The 20750-nt window shown below is 43.4% G+C and overlaps 1 long non-coding RNA gene across 1 annotated transcript in view; it reads right to left on the reverse strand.

Moving 5' to 3' along the window:
• LOC137628415 (uncharacterized) overlaps positions 1 to 15488 on the reverse strand; it is a 68548-nt gene extending 53060 nt beyond the window's left edge. Inside the window, exon 1 of the long non-coding RNA XR_011041361.1 lies at positions 15398 to 15488. This is a non-coding gene — a long non-coding RNA (uncharacterized lncRNA). The remainder of the gene's footprint in view (positions 1 to 15397) is intronic.
• Between the last annotated feature and the right edge of the window lie 5262 nt (positions 15489 to 20750).

Genomic DNA, 20750 nt, shown 5'->3' on the forward strand with positions numbered 1-20750 from the left:
GCACTGCTCTTCCCAGTGAGACTCTCCATCTTATCTACTCATACACAATACTCTAGAACTCAAGCTCTATTGTTTCAATGGTTGCTTTTTGAGTCTCCTCAACTAGAAGACATACACTAGGTTTTTACCCAAAGCAAGAGCTAGAGCTACCTCGTCAACACTAGCTCTCACGTCTACAATAGCACACAGATGTGTGCTACTTCAATGCGCTCTCTATGGCGGCAGCACGCTGAATTACAGCCTACAGTTTCTATGGGTCCTTGCTGAGTGTAGGTTCTTGTTACTCTGTAAAAACAACAAAAAGGGGGCCATGAAATGACATATTTGAAAGTAATATGACAAATTCGGAGATAATTTGTATTTTTCCTAACCATACAAACCTTAGCTATTTACATAGGGTATTACTTTCGGCGCAGCTGAAATGGCGAGCCATTAGATTTTTAACGAGGGTTAACTACCCCCGCGCTAGTTAGCAGGGTTAGGGGAGGGGTAGCTAGCTACCCCTCCCCCCTCACACACTGGTGAACTGACTCACTTCACCTAGAGGTAGGACTTGACTTGGGGGACAGGGCTAGCGGGCAAATATGTGTAAATAGCTAAGGTTTGTATGGTTAGGAAAAATACAAATTATCTCCGAATTTGTCATTTGTTCCGTAACCGAAATACAAACCACGCTATTTACATAGGGTGACTTACCCCTTAGGAAGGGTGGAAAGTCCCCAGCCATACTGGCTTTGGCTTTACCCGGGGACTCAGAATCCGAGTGAGCAGCACTTTGAGAAAAAGAATCCCGGCACCTCGCAAGTTCCTTGCTCCGCAAGGAGTGTGCGGCCTACATAAGCTTGTGTGTGGAGGGAAGAAGCGTGACTTGTCCTAGGCAGTCGACCTGAAGACCTTTAGATGGAATTCTGGACTAGGACTTTCCCAATACCACCTCGTCAGGGTATGGGGGACGCGACAGTATCATTTTAATACTAGGAACACAAGGAAGCATGGTTTACCTGCAGAGGTTTGAGGTCAGCTATACAGAAAACCCAGGATGCTGTTTTCCCCAAGAGGGGAGGATGAAGAAAGAAGTAAGGGCCAGACATACCTCTTTCAATCATGCAGTCAATCATGCAGTCTGACACCGGGTAACAATGCCCCCAACCTTCTGCTACTTGTCCATTAAGGAGCCTGAGGTTAGACCAGCTGTTGTGTAGCCACCACAGGCCGATAGAAAAACGTATCGAGGCTCCTGTGGGTCACGTCCTGCAGGTAGTGGGCTATGAAGGTCATCCAACGCTTCCAGACTCCAGTTTGTAGCACCTGCGTCACAGACTAGTCTTCTTGAAGACCAGAGACGTTGCGATGCCTCTGACATCGTGTGCTCTAAGGCTATATAACGGAGGAGGGTCTGGATTCAGGGCGAGATGGATGGTCCTAGAATCCAGGCTGCAAAGGTATTCTTGGTGACCCTCCTCTTCGTCCTTCCTGTGCTCCCAAACAGGGATGCACGTGAGGACGAACTGCAGCTGTTCTTTAAGATAACACCTCCGACTCCTTGCTGGGCATAGTAGGAGAAGGCCTGAATCATCTGTTACAGAACCGAGACTCAAAATCCTGAAGGAGTCAACCCGAAGGTTTGGGACTCCAAGATCTTGAGTCTAGTAACCGACTCAGGGACGAACCCGAACGTTACGTCTCCCTATCTTCTTAAATGGGCGAAGTCGTACGAGAGACCATGAAGTATGCTGATACGCTTGGCCGAAGCCAGAGCGAGCCGGAGCACCGTCTTCTACGTCAGGTGCCTGTCAGATGACTAGCGTAATGGTTCATAGGGAGAAGCCTTAAGATCCCTAAGAACCCGAGCCATGTTCCATGGAGGAGGTCTCACTTCCGACCGGGTGCAGGTAAGTTCGTAGCTTCGTATGAGCGAAGAAAGATCCAGCGAGGAGGAACTGTCTAACCTTGGAGCCTGAAGGCCAGGCTTGAGGCTGAGCGATAGGCTTTACCGCCAAGAGCAAAAGGCGTAATTCCTCCCGCAGATGGACAATAACTCCGCTAACGCTGGAATAGTGGCATCAAGGGGAGAGATACCTCTCCCACGACACCAACCACAGAAGACTCTCCACCTCGCCTGGTGGACCCCTGCGGATGATTTCGCAGGTGTCAAGACATCCGCTCCGCGACCTGTCGCGGAACGCCTCTCTCTGTGAGGAGATGCTGAATGGACTCCAGGCATGGAGCCGAAGCGGAGCTACGGCTTGTGGTAGATGTAGTGGTGTGGTTGCTTTAGCTCTTGTCATGGGGGAAGCTCTCTCGGGAGTTCCATCAAGGGATGCAGAAGGTTCGGAAACCACTCTGCATGATGCCGTAGTGGAGCTATCAGTCATCGACAGGTTGACCGATAGTCTGGTCTTGTTGAGACCCCCTTCCCCTCAGACCCAAGGGTGGCAAGGCGTAGACGTCGATGTTGTCCCACCGATGTAGGAAGACATCTCGGCAGGGTGCCTTGGGGTCCGGGGCTCGGGAGAAGTACAGCGACAGCTTGAAATGCAAGGTCATCGCGAACAGGACCACAAGGTCCGATCTTGCTGGTTACTGGGGGTTCCAAAGACCACTCGGTACTCTCTATCTGCGATGCTCTGTTCCAACTGTCGGAGAGCACATTCCTTGTTCGGAATGAAGCGAGCCGATAGTGGTATTGAGTGGACTTCGGCACATCTCAGTATCTCTACTGTAGGATGGGAAGACTGTTATGAAAAAGTACCTCCCCGCTTGATGAAAAGCAACTACCGTGGTGTTGTCGCTCACGGAGTGACTCACCGGGGCCTGTTGGAACTGTTGACGACCAGAATATGGCCTTTATCCCTAGCCAATTAATGTGGAGGTACCCTTCTAGTTCTGGCCATAGGCTTGAGATCGTTTGGTTCAGAACGTGCCCCCCCCCCTTCCTTTGACGCGTCCGAGGACATCATCAAATGCGGAGGTGGGATAGAAGATCCACTCTCTAGCAAAGGCTACGTAGGTCAACCACCACTGCAGGATCCCTTGTTCGGCAGGTCCCATAGGACCAGAATGTCTGGGGAATCGTAGTCTTGATTCCACCGGGACTTGAGTCGCCAAAGCAGGAGACTCATCCTGAGGCGAGTGTTTGGGACTAGAGGGGTCAAGGAGGAAGGTGACCTAGGAGGCGTAACCAGAAAAGGGCTGGAGACTCTCCTCGCCTGAGGAAAGGTTCTCCTACTCTCCTCCGCCTTGCTATCCTGTCATCTGATGGGAAGGCTTAACGGAGCTTGGAGACTAGAATTAAGCCTAGATATCCCAGTTGTTGCGATGGAAACAGAGAAAACTTCTCGAGATTTACCATGATCCTTAGATCTTGGCAAAGTCCCAGAGGCTTGTCTCGGCGTCGAAGAAGGGTCGATACCGAAACTGCCGGGGTAGCCAGTCATCCAGAAAGCGAAGGAGGTGGATGCGGCTCCTGTGTGGACATGAGGGTTCGGGATGAACTTCCTAGTGAATGCCTGCGGAGCTGTGGAAAGATCGAAGCACCGCACCTTGAACTGGTATATCTGTTGCCTAGGCTGAATTCCAAGTACTTCCTGTAAAGACGGATGGATTGTGATCTGGAAGTACCTGTCTCTCGGATCCAGTATGCACGTGAAGTCTTGTGGTTTCCCTACAAGTCTGATCGAAACTGTTGTATCATACTGACCGAAGTTTCTACGACAAATCCGTTCAGGGCTAAGAGGACGATGGTGGGTCTCCAGCCTTCAGGCGCTTCTTACAAGAAAGAGTCGTTTGAAGAACCTTGTGGGGAGCCGCCGACAACCTTGGAGAGCATCCTTCTAGAGCATGGTCTCGCCCTCTGCCCGAGGGGCTAGCCCCTTTGCCGATCCCATGGCATAGGGGCTCAGCGACACTGGATTCGCTGACAGGGGAGGTAGAGATGCTACGAAACGGGACACGAAATCCCTGGCTGATCATGGAGATCGTTCAGGAATCGGCCCCGAGTTGCTGCCACTTGAAGGTGCAAGTCCAGGCATCCCCCTCCCACTGGGGGATGCAGGTAGGGGTTGTCAATCCTAGCGTTTGCAGCCTAGGCCGCCCTCTCTAGGATTATTGCCTTCCCAGGAGGGCTCCTCGCCCTTCGTCCCCGACAAGAGGGGGGAAGCTGCATAGACACCTTGTCTAGCTGCCCTTGCCGGTTCTGATGTCCTAGGTTGAACGAGGCTGCTGAAGTTGAGGCGCTGGAGGCTTGTAGAGACTGGATATAAGCGCCTTGGAGGAGCGAATCGTGATACGATTCTCTCCACCTCTCAGTTGCTCGCTCCTTGTCCTTGGGCTGAAACAAGCCCCTTCCAAGGATGGAAGAGAGTCTGGGCTTGCCGATATCCACGGTAGGGACCTACGAGAGAAAAACCTCTCGGTCACTGCATCTCAATGCTTCAACATTGAGTTTGTCCCCAAGTTCGACACTTCGTGTCGGGAAACGACAGGTGCACTTGTCCGAGAGGAGGAAAGTTCCATAACCTTCCCGGAGCTTCCTTGTATAAAACTTCGGGTCGCGACCGGATGGCCAGAAACTCAAGCTCGACGATCAGCCACGAGGTGGCCTGCCTGGCACCCTTTGCGGCTTCCTCCTGGTTCAAGATTCCCGAAGTTGAAAATGTCACCTGCCCGGCAGAGTGTTTCTCGAGGGAAAAACCCCCGGAAGGTCCGTTGCACGGAATGGTGGAGAGGAAGAGCTAAATCAGGCTACCCCATGATCTCGAAGTATTCCCTCTGTTGACGACTGACAGAGGCAGTGTCAGCAGCCACCGTTGGAGGGAAGGGAATCGGGCGATCCTGAGGAGAGGGATGATGGGGCCTGCCCGAAGAGGGAGAAAAATGTTACCCAGACTCTTCTGAAGATTCTTCTTGCTTTTGTGCATGTCATGCTCTGCGCTTACGAGGTGAAGATCGTGACTATGACGATCTGAAAGTATGCGCTCCAGAAAAACTCGCCAGGTTGCCCGTGTTGTGAAAACCCGACGGGAATCGCGGTCGAAATCGCCCTTGGCGCTTGCGCGATGGTACAATCGTTGGTTCGCGCGCGGGCGAACATATGTGCGCATGCACGTGAGGACGTGCGGGCGCATGGGCGCGCGGGCACGGTCGTAAGACCGAAAACGCGTAAGTGAGCGATGGTGCGTTGGCGCGATTGGCGAGCGATGGTTCTTTGCGGGAGATGGCGCGTCGGCGAGCGATGGAGCGATGGCGCGTTGGCGAGCGATTGTGTGTAGCGACCGATAGCGTACAGGAGAGCCAACGCGTGGCCGCGTACGGCGATCTGAAGCGTGGGCGCGTGGGCGCGTTGAAAACGCTTGCAGGCAGGCGAAGAATCGCGAGCGATCGGTAGGAGATCGCTGGCGCGTAGGAGATCGATGGAGCGCGGTTGCGCGGCCAGAAGATGTCAGCAAGATGGTGAGGTTGCGCATAATAGCGAACGCTCGTGGGCGAGTACAGAAGACTTCTCGTGGGCGAGCGGGCGCTCAGAGATTCGTTCAAATCTAAGCACAGTAGATCGTCGGCGAGGAGGTAAAGGAATCATCTCTTTCGCCTCCACCCACATCTGGAAGCTCGTGGAGTACGCTGGTGCGCCTTGCGCACATCAGGAAAGGGCGCGCAGATGTGCGCTGGCGAGAAGGCAACGAGGGTGTAAAAAGAAGGAACAATCTCCTTGCCTGTGCCTAGATCCAAAGATCGTGGGCGCGAGGGCGAACGTTGGCGCGCATTGCGCACATTAGAAAAGGGAGCGCAGATGTGTGCTGGCGCGCAAGTGATCGTGGGCGTACAGGAGACCGTTGGCGCCCAAGGCGCGTAGCAGGAAAGGGCGTCCAGAAGTGCGCTTGGGAGTTGAAGAGGGCTGGCGCACAGGTCTCCGAGGCGCAGGTGGGCGCTGGCGATCAGGAGATGTACGGCGAGACTCAGCTACAGGAGATCGCAGAAGAGAAGTCTGGAACACAGCAGGAGAGCGCAAGAGAGCTACTGCGCGCAGGAAAACGTGGGCGCGCAGGTAAAACCTGGCACTTAAGGGACTTACCCACATTGTGGAGTAACCCCTTAGCCCCGAAGGGACCAGTGCTCGTAGGAAACGAGGTACATTGGCACCCACAGCGCATCTGCGTCCAGGAGAAGGTCTGGCAGGAGGATCCTCTGCGGGGAGGGTGAAAATGAAGACGACCACAGGTAGGAGCACTTGCAGGAGAGACCGCGGCATCCGCTGCCCCCGAAGGGGACTGAGCCCTCAGCAACAACAGCAACAACAGCAGAAGGAGACCTCCGAAGAGGAGTCTCAGTGGTGAACTTCCCCCCCGGGGAGGAAACAATCGCAGGAGAGACCGTAGGGCTCAGCTTCCCCCCGAAGGAGACTGAGCCTTCAGCAACAACAGCAGAAGGAGTCCTCCGAAGAGGAGTTTCTATGAGTGTCCTCTCTCGTTCTCCTCTCTCGCGAACGAGAGAGGAAAACTTCGTAGAAGAGACTGAAGATGGAGCCCAAGGGTCGAAGGGTCAGCCAGTGACCTAGGAGCCAACCTCCGAAGAGGCGCTCCTGCAGCTGCTCAGCCCTTTGAGCGTAGCTGCAGGTGAGACCGCTCAGCACCAAGAGCATAGTTGCACAAAAACTATGGTCCGAGAAGTAACCGCTCAGCCACTCGAGCAAGGTTACAAAAGCGGTCGCTCAGCACCAAGAGCAAAACCGCCGGAGGACCAGGAACATATCATAATTTTTAAAGGTAACAGAAGTTTCCCCCGAAAGGGAAAGAAACTCAAACCTGGGCAGGGAACCTCCCTCGGAAGGGAAGTTACCCACCCAAGGAGGCGAACCTCCTGAGTGTTCTAAGATGAACTGAAGAGCTGTCGGGTGTCTCAGGAGAACTTCCAGGAGAAGGAGACAAGCCCCTGACGAAGTCCTATAGAGGAGGCAGCAACAGCCGACTCCCCGAGTCCCAACAAGACAGCTCTGCTTCGTTGTCACATTAGGCAAACGGAATACAGATCGTTAACTGTGAAAATAAAAAGTAATTAGTTAACATTCATTCCCCGGGAAGACTCCGAAGAGGAAACCCGAGGGAAAAGAACACAAGAATTACATAACAGGCAACCCCACCTACACTCACGGGAAGGGGGAGGGGCGAGAACTGTAACAAAAACTGAATTAAAAGTTATAATTATGCAATTTATTAAAGAATGTTCATTAAAAGTAAGAACGAAACACCCCGAAGGGAAAAGTTCTAAAAAGCTGAAAGGTTAACAAATACAATTAGATTTAATAATAAAAAAAATAATTGATATAAAAAGTACTGCGTAGCAACTCCACCCGAATGGAGGAGCTATCATAGTATGTAGAAAACGTAGTAAAAGGTGAACGACCTCCAGAGAGAGAGAGAGAGAGAGAGAGAGAGACCGTAGTCAAACTACACTCTCGTGTTCCTACGCTGAACCCCACCTTCCCCGTAGGAAAAGAGGAGTAGCGGAGAACAGAATAATAAGTCCAGCGATGACGACTCCCCACGGCGCCCATGGAAGGAGGCGACCGAAGGACCAAGGAAGAGATCTCGATCCATGAAATTACATCGTAGTGGCCTGACTGCCGGCGGCCACACGGTGATATCGCACACACACACACACACACAGCACGAACACTGAAAAGGAAACTTACTGATTTCTATACTCAAATATATACATAAACATAAAAATATGTTTACATATATATATGCGTAAAGAAAAGTAAGTAATTAAGTAAAGACAAAACAATAAATGGCTGCCATGCGAGGACGGGAACAGAGACATCCGTTCATCGTCCGAGCCAAAAGCGAAGTGAGTCAGTTCACCAGTGTGTGAGGGGGAAGGGGTAGCTAGCTACCCCTCCCCTACCCCTGCTAACTAGCGCGGGGTTAGTTAACCCTCGTTAAAAATCTAATGGCTCGCCATTTCAGCTACGCCGAAAGTAATACCCTATGTAAATAGCGGTTTGTATTTCGGTTACGGAACAATTGTATTTTTCCTAGCAATACAAACCTGGAGCGCTTTACTGAGGAGTATTATTTCAGCGAAAGCTGAAACCAGCTAATAAACTTTTTGTCAGGGTGTAACTACCCACCGCTAGTTTGCAGAGTGGGGCAGCGGGGTAGGTTAACCCTCCCGCTCACACCAGCACTAGCGACTAACTGGCACTTTTGTAATTGCGGTAGGACTTTCAAGGGGGTTGGTGCTGGCGGGTCAGTATGAGTAAAGAGCTCCAGGTTTGTATTGCTAGGAAAAATACAAATTACTTCAAAATTTTTCATTTGTTCTTGTACAAAATACAAACCTTCCGCTCTTTACTGAGGAGACTCACCTTTAGGTGAGTGGAAGTCTAAACCAACTGGCTGGCAACTGTCACGGGACGGCCTCTGTATAGCGATAACTTTAGGGATCCTGCACCACGTTATCCTCACAGGATAACGGCCTGGGCAATCATTGCTGGAGAATAAGGAATTAATCTGTTGGAACATACATTGTAGTTATTCGGGCCGTGCCCTCTACTAATGTATATTTCTTCCTGCCTCTCCCTTAAAGGAGGACGAGGACATAACACACACACATATACAGTAAGTATATATATATATATATATATATATATATATATATATATATATATATATATATATATATATATGTATATATATATATATATATATATATATATATATATATATATATATATATATATATATATATATATATACTGTATATGAGGTTGTCCAAAGAGCGTGAAACTCATCCACAAAAGAATGAGGTCAGCTGTGCAGGGTTCCCCGAATGCTGTACCCCAAAATAGGGGAAGATGAAGTTGGAGGTGGCCAGTCACTGCCACATTTGTCCTGACTTACTTCGCGGGAGACCTATGCCCTCGAACCTCTGATATTTTTCCCACAAGGGAGTCGAGGTGTTTAGATCACATTATAAGCAATCACCACAGAACATATTGAGAATGTGTCTAGGCTCCTGTGGGTTATGTCTTGAAGGTAGTGGGAGGTGAACATTGTTTGATGTTTCCACCTGCCTGCTTGCAGTACCTGCTGAAAAGAAAAATTCTTTGGAAAGCCAGGGAAGCACAGCATTACTCCCAACATCATGGGGACGGGGACGTCTACCTGTCATCGAAATGTCTGAGGCCCGTGCCCTTTCTATTACTCGTCTGATCTAAGAGGAGATTGAGTTCTTTGTGATTCTCCTCTTGGTCTTCCCCATACTAATGAACAGCTTGATGATCTGGGATCAAGTTCTTCTCATCGTTATGAAATATAACCTCATCGTCCTTACAGGGCACAGTAACAGTCAATCAGTATCGTCTGTTACCGATCAGACTCCTAATCCAATAGGCCTCAAATCTAGGATTCGCTAAGGATGGATCTTGACAGATTTTGAGTCTTCAACCAACTTAGGGGCGAAACTGAGTGTGACTTGCAACCCATCCCCCTGAATGGGTGATGTCATTTGGAAGACCTTGTAGCTCGCTGACTCATCCTGCAGAAGTCAGGGCCAAAAGAAAACTGTCTTTAAGGTCAAGTTTTTATCCAAGGCTTGACGTAGAGGCCAATAAGTGGCTCCTTTACGTGAATGTAAGACCCTGGCAATGTTCCAAGGAGGTGGCCTAACTTTTGACTGAGGGCAGGAACACTCGAAGTTCCGTACAAGGAGTGAAAATTACGTCAAGGAGGAAATGTTAATCACAGTTCAAAGACAATTTTAAAGGCTGAATGAAAGCCTTTCCCCACCGACACTGAGTGAGCCCCCCACCACCCCGCAGAGGAACAGTAAAATCACCGCTACTACTGGAATGCAGACAATGAGTGGAGAGATACTCCATCCATAACCTCCATCACAAAAGACGGACCACTTTGCCTGATACACCACAGACGACGACTCCCGGAGGTATCTTGCCATGCGCCTAACAACCAGCTACTAAAAGCCTCTCTTGTAAGTAGTTGCTGGATAGCCTCCAGGTGTGAAGACATAGCGATGACATCGCTTGGTGGAAAATCTTCACATGTGGTTATCTGAGTCGCTTGGGAAGTGGAGTGAGCTCTCTCTTTATGAGCAGATGTAGAAGGTCCGGAAACCATTTTGCATGCTCCCACATCAGAGCTAAAAGGGTCAATGCTATACCTGCAATGCCCTTACCCTGTTCAATAACCTCCTTACTAGGCAGGAGGAAGGGAACGCATGGACGTCATTTTGTCCCACAGGTGTTGAAAAGCGTCCTGCAAGAACGCTTGTGGTACTGGTGTAGCAGGAAATTTAACCCCCCCCCAACTGAAATTTCCCCCCCCCCCCCCCGGGAAATTAGCCTAGGACCAATTTTCTCCCGGGGAAAAGCTGCCCAGGCTGTTATTCCCCCAGGATGAATTTCAGCCCTAAGTTATTTTTCCCCCCCTCAGCCATTTCTAACCCCCCCCTTACAGAGAAATTATTTTGATGAACTAAATAATCAACGGTAAATTTGACGAAATATTAGGAATCTATCTATATCTATATATATATATATATATATATATATATATATATATATATATATATATATATATTTATATATATATGCAGTGGAACCTCTACATACGAATTTAATCCGTTCCAGAACCAACTTCGGATGTAGAAAATGTTCGGTTGTCGAAACGAATTTTCCCATAAGAATACATTGAAATAGGATTAATCCGTGGTTGAGCCCAAAAACCTATGATAACTTCTTAATAAACTACTACACATAATTTTCCCATGAGAATAATGAACACTAAATTAGATAATAGACATGTAAATAAGAAGAATAGACATGTAAATAAGAAGAATTAGCAAAAAATGATAAATAAGAAACGGGTTTTTAGCGTCACTTTACCTTAGAAACTCCAGCGCAGGTGTTGTTAGTCTTGCTACGCAGAGAGGAGACGGACGGGCGGCGAGGAGGTAGAGGTTAACTACGATAAACGTACACTACCGTAACTTATTCTAACTTACACTAAGTGAACTTTAACATAACTTAGCTTTTTTTTTTTATAATTTATATTTTTTTTTTACATTTTCTTTTTTTCTTTTTGATGATTAATTTTAATCACTTTCACTCTCTACACTTAAAATTGATTGAATTTTTTTCTCTTCACTCTTTGCTGTTTTCTTTGAACCACTTCCTTCCTCTTCATCACGAGTTCGCTTCGTAGATTTTTTAAAGAAGCTATCGATAGAAAGTTGCTTGGTACAGCTTTTCAGAATGTTTCGAAAATAAGTTAGGGAAACATCATCAAACTGCGCAGCTACACGACAAACCTGCAATTTCTTTGGATGGTATTTGTCGATGAAGTCGACCACGTCTTGATATTTTCCTAACACCTCTTTTATCTGCGCGGAACTTATTGCAAGTTCACTCATACGGACGCCACGCTCATGCTTTTCAATAATTCCTTGCTTTACTTCTAAAGAAAGCATTCCCTTATTCCTTTTCTCACCACTACCACTACCACTTGCGAAACTAAGCCTTTTAGGACCCATGATTTTCGTAAAATACCGTAAAAGGATGAATGTAAAAAATCACGATTAAAACACAATTAATAGCAGAACGCACAGGGCACAACCACATAAAGCCAACGAGAACAGAGGACTGACCCAAGCCACGCTAATTGAGGGTCCCTCCGAGGTTGAAGTGCTGCCTTCTATTGGCGGAAATAAAAAACACATCAGGCGCTATGAGCACCGACTACGCATACGAGTATTGTTTACTTCGGGTGTCGAAAAAAAAATTCGGGTGTAGAGTAGGAACGTGTTCGAATTGTACTTTGCGTGTCGAAAAATTCGAATACAACCGGTACGACGAAAATTGCTACTTCGTGTGTCGAAATAAAATTCGGGTGTAGAGTCAAAAATTTGCTCGAATTTTACTTCGGATGTTGGAAAATTCGGATGTAGATACGTTCATGTGTAGAGGTTCCACTGTATGTATATATATATATATATATATATATATATATATATATATATATATATATATATATATATATATATATATATATATATATATATATATACACACACACAATGTTACGCAACGTTACCAACGTTACGATGGCATTGCTAACGTTAGCAATGCTACGATAATATTAACATGCGTATTTTAAAGCATTTTTCTATATACCCTTTACACAAAATATAAAAAGGTACAAAAGGGTACAGAACCTAACAAACCCACCTAACCTAACCTAGATGTTCCCAGGTTACAACCCCTAGCCGGAGGCAAGCCCCGGACCCCCTTCCCAGGTCTCAAACTTGTACTGGCAAGAGGTAATGTTGAACTGCGCACTCTAAAAACATTAAAATCAAAGAAATTAGTGACTTACTTTTATGACCAGGTGTAATAGTCTGTTTTTCCCCCGGTCCGAAATAATGGTTACCTCCACCAAGCAAAGGGGGAATCTTGGCCCAGAGGGGGGAATATTATCCTGGGACAAAGTTCCCTCGGGAGGATATATATCCTGGGCCATATTTCCCCCAGGGGGAAAACAGTCCATTACGCCGGTACTGGTGAGAAGTACACCGAAAGTTCTGGTTTAAGGACGTCGTGGACAGGTCAATTGCCCATTTGGAGCCAACTATCTAATTACTCCTGCTCAGATTGTTTGCCAGCATGTTCTTACGTGGGAAGAAGAGTGCTGATAAGGCTACCAAATTCCCTTCCGTCAACCTGAGGATTTTCACAGCTTCCAGGCATAGGTGCGGTGACAAGGTCTCTCCTTGTTTGTTTAAGTGGGACACTACTGTAGTGTTGATGCTCATCAGCACTACATAATGGCCTGAAAGGAGTTGATGGAAGTGATTGAGGGTCAGGCAAGCTGTCCTCATTTCCCGAAGGTTATGTGACATCGCCTTTCGGATTCGGACCAAAGTCCGGATGCCGTCAGGTGTAACAGATGACGTCCCCCTTCTTTTAATGTGTCTATGAAGACTAACAAATTCTGGGGAGAAGAGAGATCTACTCCTCTGAGGAGATTGGTGTCTAGCACCCACCAACTCAGGTCTCTCTTCTGTTCTGGTCCCACTGGTACTAGGGTAATCAAGTACAGTATGTGGAGCTAGTCCTGGGGAACTAACTTCTCGAGGAATGTTAGATGCCCAAGGCATTTTGCCACTGGTGCTAGCAGTTTGCCTCTCAGGAAAAAGCTCTGCCAGTACTTGATCTCTGACAGAAAGACCTTACCTAGTATGGTCTTGACCAAAGGTGGAACAGTCTGAGGATGGTGGAAGTGTCTGAGGATAGTCGATCTGTGAAGAGGACGCTATCTGTGTATCCATGATTGTGAGGTAAAACTGGTAGAGCGTGCTCCTTTCAGTTTACCCAACTGCAAGATGAGAACTGCAATTGGGCACTGGTTTGTGCACTTTTCCCAGTTTTCAAGGGCAACAGATCTACCCGTATGTGCCTTTCTCAGCTCAGCCAGGTACTGTGACGTAAGACTCGCCTTTATACCGGACCATGCTCCTTGTGTTAGTGGTTCTTTATTTAAAGACTCGCCCAAGAGAGTATTTCGTGTAGCAGAAGTGAAGTGCCTCTCTTAATCAGGCAAGCAAGCTTGTCCGCCCACCTTACTTGGTGAATTTGTGTGCAACACCGAGCAAGATTTCCTTGCGAAACTAGTGTGTGTTATGCATCCCAGAGAATAATGTATAAAGAAATTTTAGTTTTATCATTATTTATCGATTGGCCAGTAAATATTCTCCATCCAAAAAACCTTTCTTCCACTGGGTGACCCCCATCACTGTTGGATATATTGGGGTATATCTTATTAACTATTCATTTGCGAGGGAAATTACAGTCATTTTTGATGAAAACGGGAGTTTTTCTATATACTGTAAACTCCAATTTCTTTATTAGTAAAGTTTGTCTCGTGTAGTTCTATACTAATATCTGGGGGCGTCCATAGTGGTAGAATGGCTTAATTGCAGAGGAAATAAAGATCAAATTTGTTGAAAGCAAAACATTTCCTGTCCTAATAATATTTGACTCTTAGACACGTTGTCCCATGTTGTTCTATAAATATACCTATAGGTAAGGACTGGTTTTATAGGTTAACACAAACACGAGATTACTTACTTTAAGGGCTGCTTTTCTGGTCCTGTACACTACTCTCAACAGACCCCTCACTCTCATTTTATAATTTGCATTCCAAGGGATTAATCATTTCATACCACATATTGCTTGCTTATTATAAAATCCACACTAACAATGGACTATGAGAACAAGAAAGATTTATAGGCTAATAAAAATGTAACATAGATAAGGATTACATTTTTAGGTAATAATAACAGGTAGAAATTGGATTTATTGGCTAACCTTATTATTACTTGCTAAGATACAACCACAGTTGGAAAAGCAGGATGCTATAAGCCCAGCAGCCCCAACAGGGAAAATAGCCCAGTGAGGAAAGGAAACAAGGAAAAATAAAATAATTTAAGAGAAATTACATTGAAATAAATTACAAGGGTAACTAAGTAAGGACTTATCCTAGGTTAGCAAACCTTTGGTTAGGTGGTGAGGTCGTGTTTTTTCTTTAAAAATATGTTCTTTCTTTCTGGCATAACTCGGAATTATAAAACGTCTAAGGTAATATTTCGTTAGAATCCCACCCAACTATTTTTGCATGAAAACATTTTTAACATCAGATTTTTTGTTTTGGTGCTATTGCCTTCAACTAATGTATAATTTTCCGATTACCACAACGTCTAATATTTGAAAAATATAGGGTATTATTGTAGTTTATTACATTGTAATGTAACCTAGGGAAAAAATACGGTTTCATTGTAATGTATTACAGGGCAATGTAACCTAGGAAAACAACTATTTTTTCTTATAGTTAAAATTACGCTCTCTTCGAAAATGACACTCGTTCCGTCGCAAATTAATAGTTTCAGAAATATATATACATCTATATCCTCCAATAATGGGGGACCCCCAGCGGGAGCTCAGGGTTTTGGGTGGGGAAAATATACAGGGGAAACGGTATACAATGGTAAAACAAGCCTTTTCTTCTTTAGACACTACCTTCTTGGGTGTGTAATAAACCAATGAATAAATACGCTAATTATCCATCTCGTATACAGTAAAACTTTACCAAATATAGTTTTCCCCCAATTATTTGCATCAGAACAGTTCAAGGCAGCTATACATACACAAATATTTGTGATGGAATTTGAATGCTAATGTACTGTCCCTGAGAAACAAAGATCAGCTGTTAGCGTTATTAACTTACTGGCCTTTCTGACCTCATGGCAACATCATAGACCCTGTCTTGTACCTACTTTACCTTATCAGCTGTAAAATCAATATACTGTATATATAAATACTTACGACATGCTCAAGGATATGTATTATATTTTTACAGTTATTCAGCAACTACTATTTTCTAACGTTTGTGTGGAAATTCACGGAAGAGATTCGTCGGTTTCAACTCGGCCATTTTCGACAGCTGCTGAGGGACAGTAACAGGTCACGTGACTTTGATCAGTCTCGTTTCAAGTTCATCCTACTCATTATGACGTCACCAGACGTATTTCTGAAAAAATAATGATTATTATTATTATTATTATTATTATTATTATTATTATCATTATTATTATTTTTATTATTATTATTACTAGCCAAGCTACAACCCTAGTTGGGAAAGCAAGGTGCTATAAGCCCAAGGGCTCCAGCAGGGAAAAATAGCCCGGTGAGGAAAGGAAATAAGGAAATGAATAAATGATGAGAATAAATTAATAGTATATCATTCTAAAAACAGTAACAACGTCAAAACAGATATGTCCTGTATAAACTATTAACAACGTCAACAACAAATATGTCATATATAAACAATAAAAAGACTCATGTCAGCCTGGTCAACATAAAAACATTTGCTCCAACTTTGAACTTTTGAAGTTCTACAGATTCAACTACCCGATTAGGAAGATCATTCCACAACTTGGTAACAGCTGGAATAAAACTTCTAGAATACTGTGTAGTATTGAGCCTGGCTATTAGAATTAACTGCCTGCCTAGTACTACGAACAGGATAGAATTGTCCAGGGAGATCTGAATGTAAAGGATGGTCAGAGTTATGAAAAATCTTATGCAACATGCATAATGAACTAATTGAACGACGGTGCCAAAGATTAATATCTAGATCAGGAATAAAAAATATAATAGACCGTAAGTTTCAGTGATCAGAATCTATCCCTCTAATAAAATATGTTATCAAGACTCTTAGTATCTGATGGAGGGCGAGAAATAAACCCCTAAAAGTAAAATGGACTGAATATATATTTTCAAAGAAATATATTTTTATTTTCCCTCAAAAACAAAACAGAAGCTAGAGCGTTTGAAATCTAAAATTTGGAAATCCGGGCAGGTTGTCGAATAGCAACTCATAAGTCCTGGAAACTTTCTCTGGGCGGGATATTCCAGCTCTCTGATTGGCTGTATCTTCTCAGCTGTGATTGGTTGTTGTCTTTGTTTACAAATTTACACAAACACATCTACATCGTAGCCAAAACCAAGTTAATTATTTCTTCAAAGATTACGTATTCTTTTAACTTTTGCATTTGAACAAGATTTATTATTTATTTTACCATTGAATATTTAATATCTTAAGTTCATTTTCATAAAATTTTTAGTTTTTAAGTCTCAATTTATTTCTAATAAGTATAGGTACTTTACCTCTTGCCAGTTGAATTCATTCATAAAGTACGAGTCCTATGATGTCACATGCGACCACCAATCACAGCAGAGGACAAATCAGGCAATGAGAAGTCAGATGTTTCCTGCTAAGGAAACGCATAAGGGGTCCCTCTGTGTTATGGGTTGCTATTGACAAACGAGCCAAATACACAATTCGGTCAAACGTTTTATTTTTTTTGTTTTATTTTTTTATTTTATACATACAACAATGAATGATATGTAAGATCCTATTTTATTACGAAATGATTGCTTAGAGTTTGTTTCCACAAAATTTGCAGTTTTTAAGTCATAATTTATATGGAATGTGTATATTGCTGGTATCTTTTACGCTTACCCTTTATGGCGATATATTTCCTATATGATTTGGTTGGTAATTAATCAATTACTCGTTCAACTCAACTATACTTGAAGTGTAACAAAATAGGAATTAAATTTACACAGTTCACTATTTTAGATGGACATGTTGAATAGCCCACTCAATCCAACAAACAGAAGCAAAGACAAGCGTAAAATTCACCTTACTCTTGATGAAGTCACAAATACGTATTCTCTGAATAAAAATAATGCTTTCGTAATCAGAATTTATTCTTCTAATAAAATGTTATCAAAATATTTTATAAAAGACTGATTCTATATGATTATTCTAAAGAAAATATATCTTTATTCCCTTTAAAAAATCTTCACCTCTGTCCCATCATAGTTGGAGTGTTTGAAAACGATTTTGTAGAAGAAATTTGGGCACGTTTCTTGAACAGCAGCAAGTCAAAAGACCCTGAAACTCTCTCTTGGCGGGAAATTCCTATCCTCCGATTGGCCAAATTTTCCTCAGCAGTGATTGGCGCTCCCTTCAGTTACTATAGGTTCACACACATATGTAGCCTACACACACATCTAACATTGTATCCAAAAATATAGGCAAGTATTCATTGCTCAATTAATAACTATTTCGAGATTATCTCTATGAAACTTTTAAGGTAAACTTATCTGAAATGTGTACAGGTATTTCCCTCCCTACTCAGTTGAATTCATTCATAAAATACGATTGCATGACGTCACATATAACCACCAATCACAGAAAAAGAAGAATTAGTCAATGAGACTACAGATATTACCCGCTAAAACTACATAAGTTGAGATGGATCATCTGGTATGTAGGTTGCTGTTGACGAACTAATCAAATTTACGCATCATTTCATTGAGATGCTCTTTTTTTTATTATAGGCCTATACACACACTTAAACAACCTGAAAAGAATATTTTCTCATGCCTTAATTTTTACATATTCAAATGTTCTGGCAATTACAGACATTTCTTTAAGTAACCACACTCGATTAATGTATATCATCAAAACATCTAATAAAGGAATCCTAGAAGGAAAAGATGTAAGAGTGAATGGATATTTGCTTTATTTGCTATACTGCAAATATAGCAAATAAAGCTTGAAAGTACAGTATTGCAAATTGAGTATAATGTGAATAAGGGAGAAGGTGCGGTCTCTATGTATATATCCTTTAAAAGAATAATTGCCGTGACGCCGTCGTAAAAACGAAAGAACTTGTGAACTACACCTCCCGCTCATGTTTGAGCGTTTGAATGTGTTAATAAAACTTGGTCAGAATTTCAAATTATGAGGTATAAGTTCCCAACACGATTTCTCTTTTGGCGGGATATTTTAGTCCTTTGATTGGCTATAGCTTCCTCAACAGTGATTGGTCGTTGCCTTCGCTTACTAGACCCTGACAGACGCACACACGCTCATCTTTCATCGTAGCCAAAACACAGTCAAGTATTCCTTCAAATATGACATACTTATTTAATTTTTATCGACCAACAAGATTCAAAATCAATCTAAAACTTAATTGATAAGACTTTTAAGTTTATTGCTTTAAAAATCATAATTTTTAGTCAAGTTCTATTTGCAAAGAGTATAGTTTTTATTACCCATACCAAGCTTCATAGAAATACGATTGTATGAGGTCACATACGACCACCAATCAGAGACGAGAAAGAATCAGCCGATGAGACGTCAGATATTTCCCACTAAAACTAGGTAAGAAGATTCCTTCATTTTATGAGCTTCTTTGGATAAAGTAGTTATTCACGCGAGACATTTTGTTTAAACGTTCTAGCTAAGAGGGGGTTATTTTTTTTATTATCATCTATACCCATTATCATTATCATTTTGGGGGAGATAAGGTTTAGAATTTTTTCAAATTTATATTTATTGATTTTGTTACCAAAAAAAAAATACTTCAATTCACAAGTCCAAAAAGTATATATATATATATATATATATATATATATATATATATATATATATATATATATATATATATATATACTAGCTAAGCTATAGCCCAAGTTGGAAAAGCAGGATGCTTTAAGACCAAGGGCCCCAACAGGGAAAAAATAGAACAGTGAGGACAGGAAACAAAGATATAAATATAATACAATAGAAGTAATGAACAATTGAAATAAAATATTCTAAGGACAGTGACATTAAAACGGATCTTTCATATATAAACAACAATATACTTGAAAAAGACAAGAGAAAGATAATTAAAATAGAATAGTGCGCCAAAGTGTACCCTTAAGTAAGTGAAATCTAACCTAAGACAGTGGAAGAGGCTATGGCACTACCCCAGACTAGAGAACAAAAGTTTGGCTTTGGAATGTCCATCTCCTCGACGAACTGCTTACCATAGGTAGAGTCGCTTCCATCATTACCAAAAGGAGAGTAACCATTGAACAATTACAGAGCAGTAGTTAACCCCTTGGGAGAAGAAGAATTTTTGGTAATATCAGTATTGCCAGGTGTATAAGGACAGAGGAGAATGTGGAAAAAATAGACCAGACTATTCAGAATGTGTGCAGGCGAAGAAAAAATTAACTGTAACCTGAGAGAGGAATCCAATGCAGTAGTGTTTGACCAGTCAAAGGACCCAATAACTCTCTAGTATCTCAACGGGAAATACAGAATACAGAAGTGGTTTTATCAGCGGAAAAAAATCATATTCAAAATTTCTTTTTGCCACGACTGAAAGCTGTCAAGAATAGGCTTTTTGTTTTCTTCTCAGTTTCCTTTATAAACTGGAATAATTAAACTGTTAAGAAACCAAAACATCAGCAAAACTAATTGTTGAATAGGCCTACATTCAGCCTTCAACACTAAATTTCTCAAGCTAACCTAACCTAATAAAGTGCATGGCTCCTTAACAAACTGTTTATTGGCAAAAAGGTTGCAAATTCCCGTTGTCGAGATAAACTTACAGGTGTAGGCCTACTGTAGGCCTACTTGGTGATCAGGGTAAAAAAAGATTTTGAGTACGTACAATTGGACTGCAATATATTGTCACGATAGCCTCAGTCATCTAACATTCTCAAAAAGTTCGATTTTCAAAAATTGATGAACCAATTTAATCATGCAAGAAAAAAATGGGAAATATGAACCACAGAAAATCTCTCTCTCTCTCTCTCTCTCTCTCTCTCTCTCTCTCTCTCTCTCTCTTGCCACACAGATATGGCATATTCCTACTGGAATTCCCGTACGTCTTCTAGCCAGAACTAAGCCAGCTGACTGGGTCCCCAGTCAAACACGGATCTACCACCACATCTCTACCACAGGAACAAAACACGCTAAGTTTAAACGTCTGCTTCCCAAGAAACTCCAGGATGCCAAACACACGTTCTTCGATATGGAACGGATGGTGATCTGCAGGAAACCGTCGAGTCCAGGGGCTTCCCCTCTTCACATGGTAAGGAAATCCGATAGTAATTGGAGTAGTGGTCAGGTATGAGCTCGTGACCATACCTGACCACTACTCCCTTTCAAACATGCAGGATCTCACTAGGACCATTCACAAGGCCAAGGTCTCCGCGAAAAGGAACTTAATTAAGTCCTTTTTTCAATTTCCTGTTCACCCCAAAAATGTTCTTAAGATGGCCAACATCACGCCATTTTGGTAGGTAGTAGGTTGGCCAGGGCACC

Source organism: Palaemon carinicauda, chromosome 36, assembly GCF_036898095.1.
Source record: "Palaemon carinicauda isolate YSFRI2023 chromosome 36, ASM3689809v2, whole genome shotgun sequence".
Taxonomy (NCBI): Eukaryota; Metazoa; Arthropoda; class Malacostraca; order Decapoda; family Palaemonidae; genus Palaemon; species Palaemon carinicauda.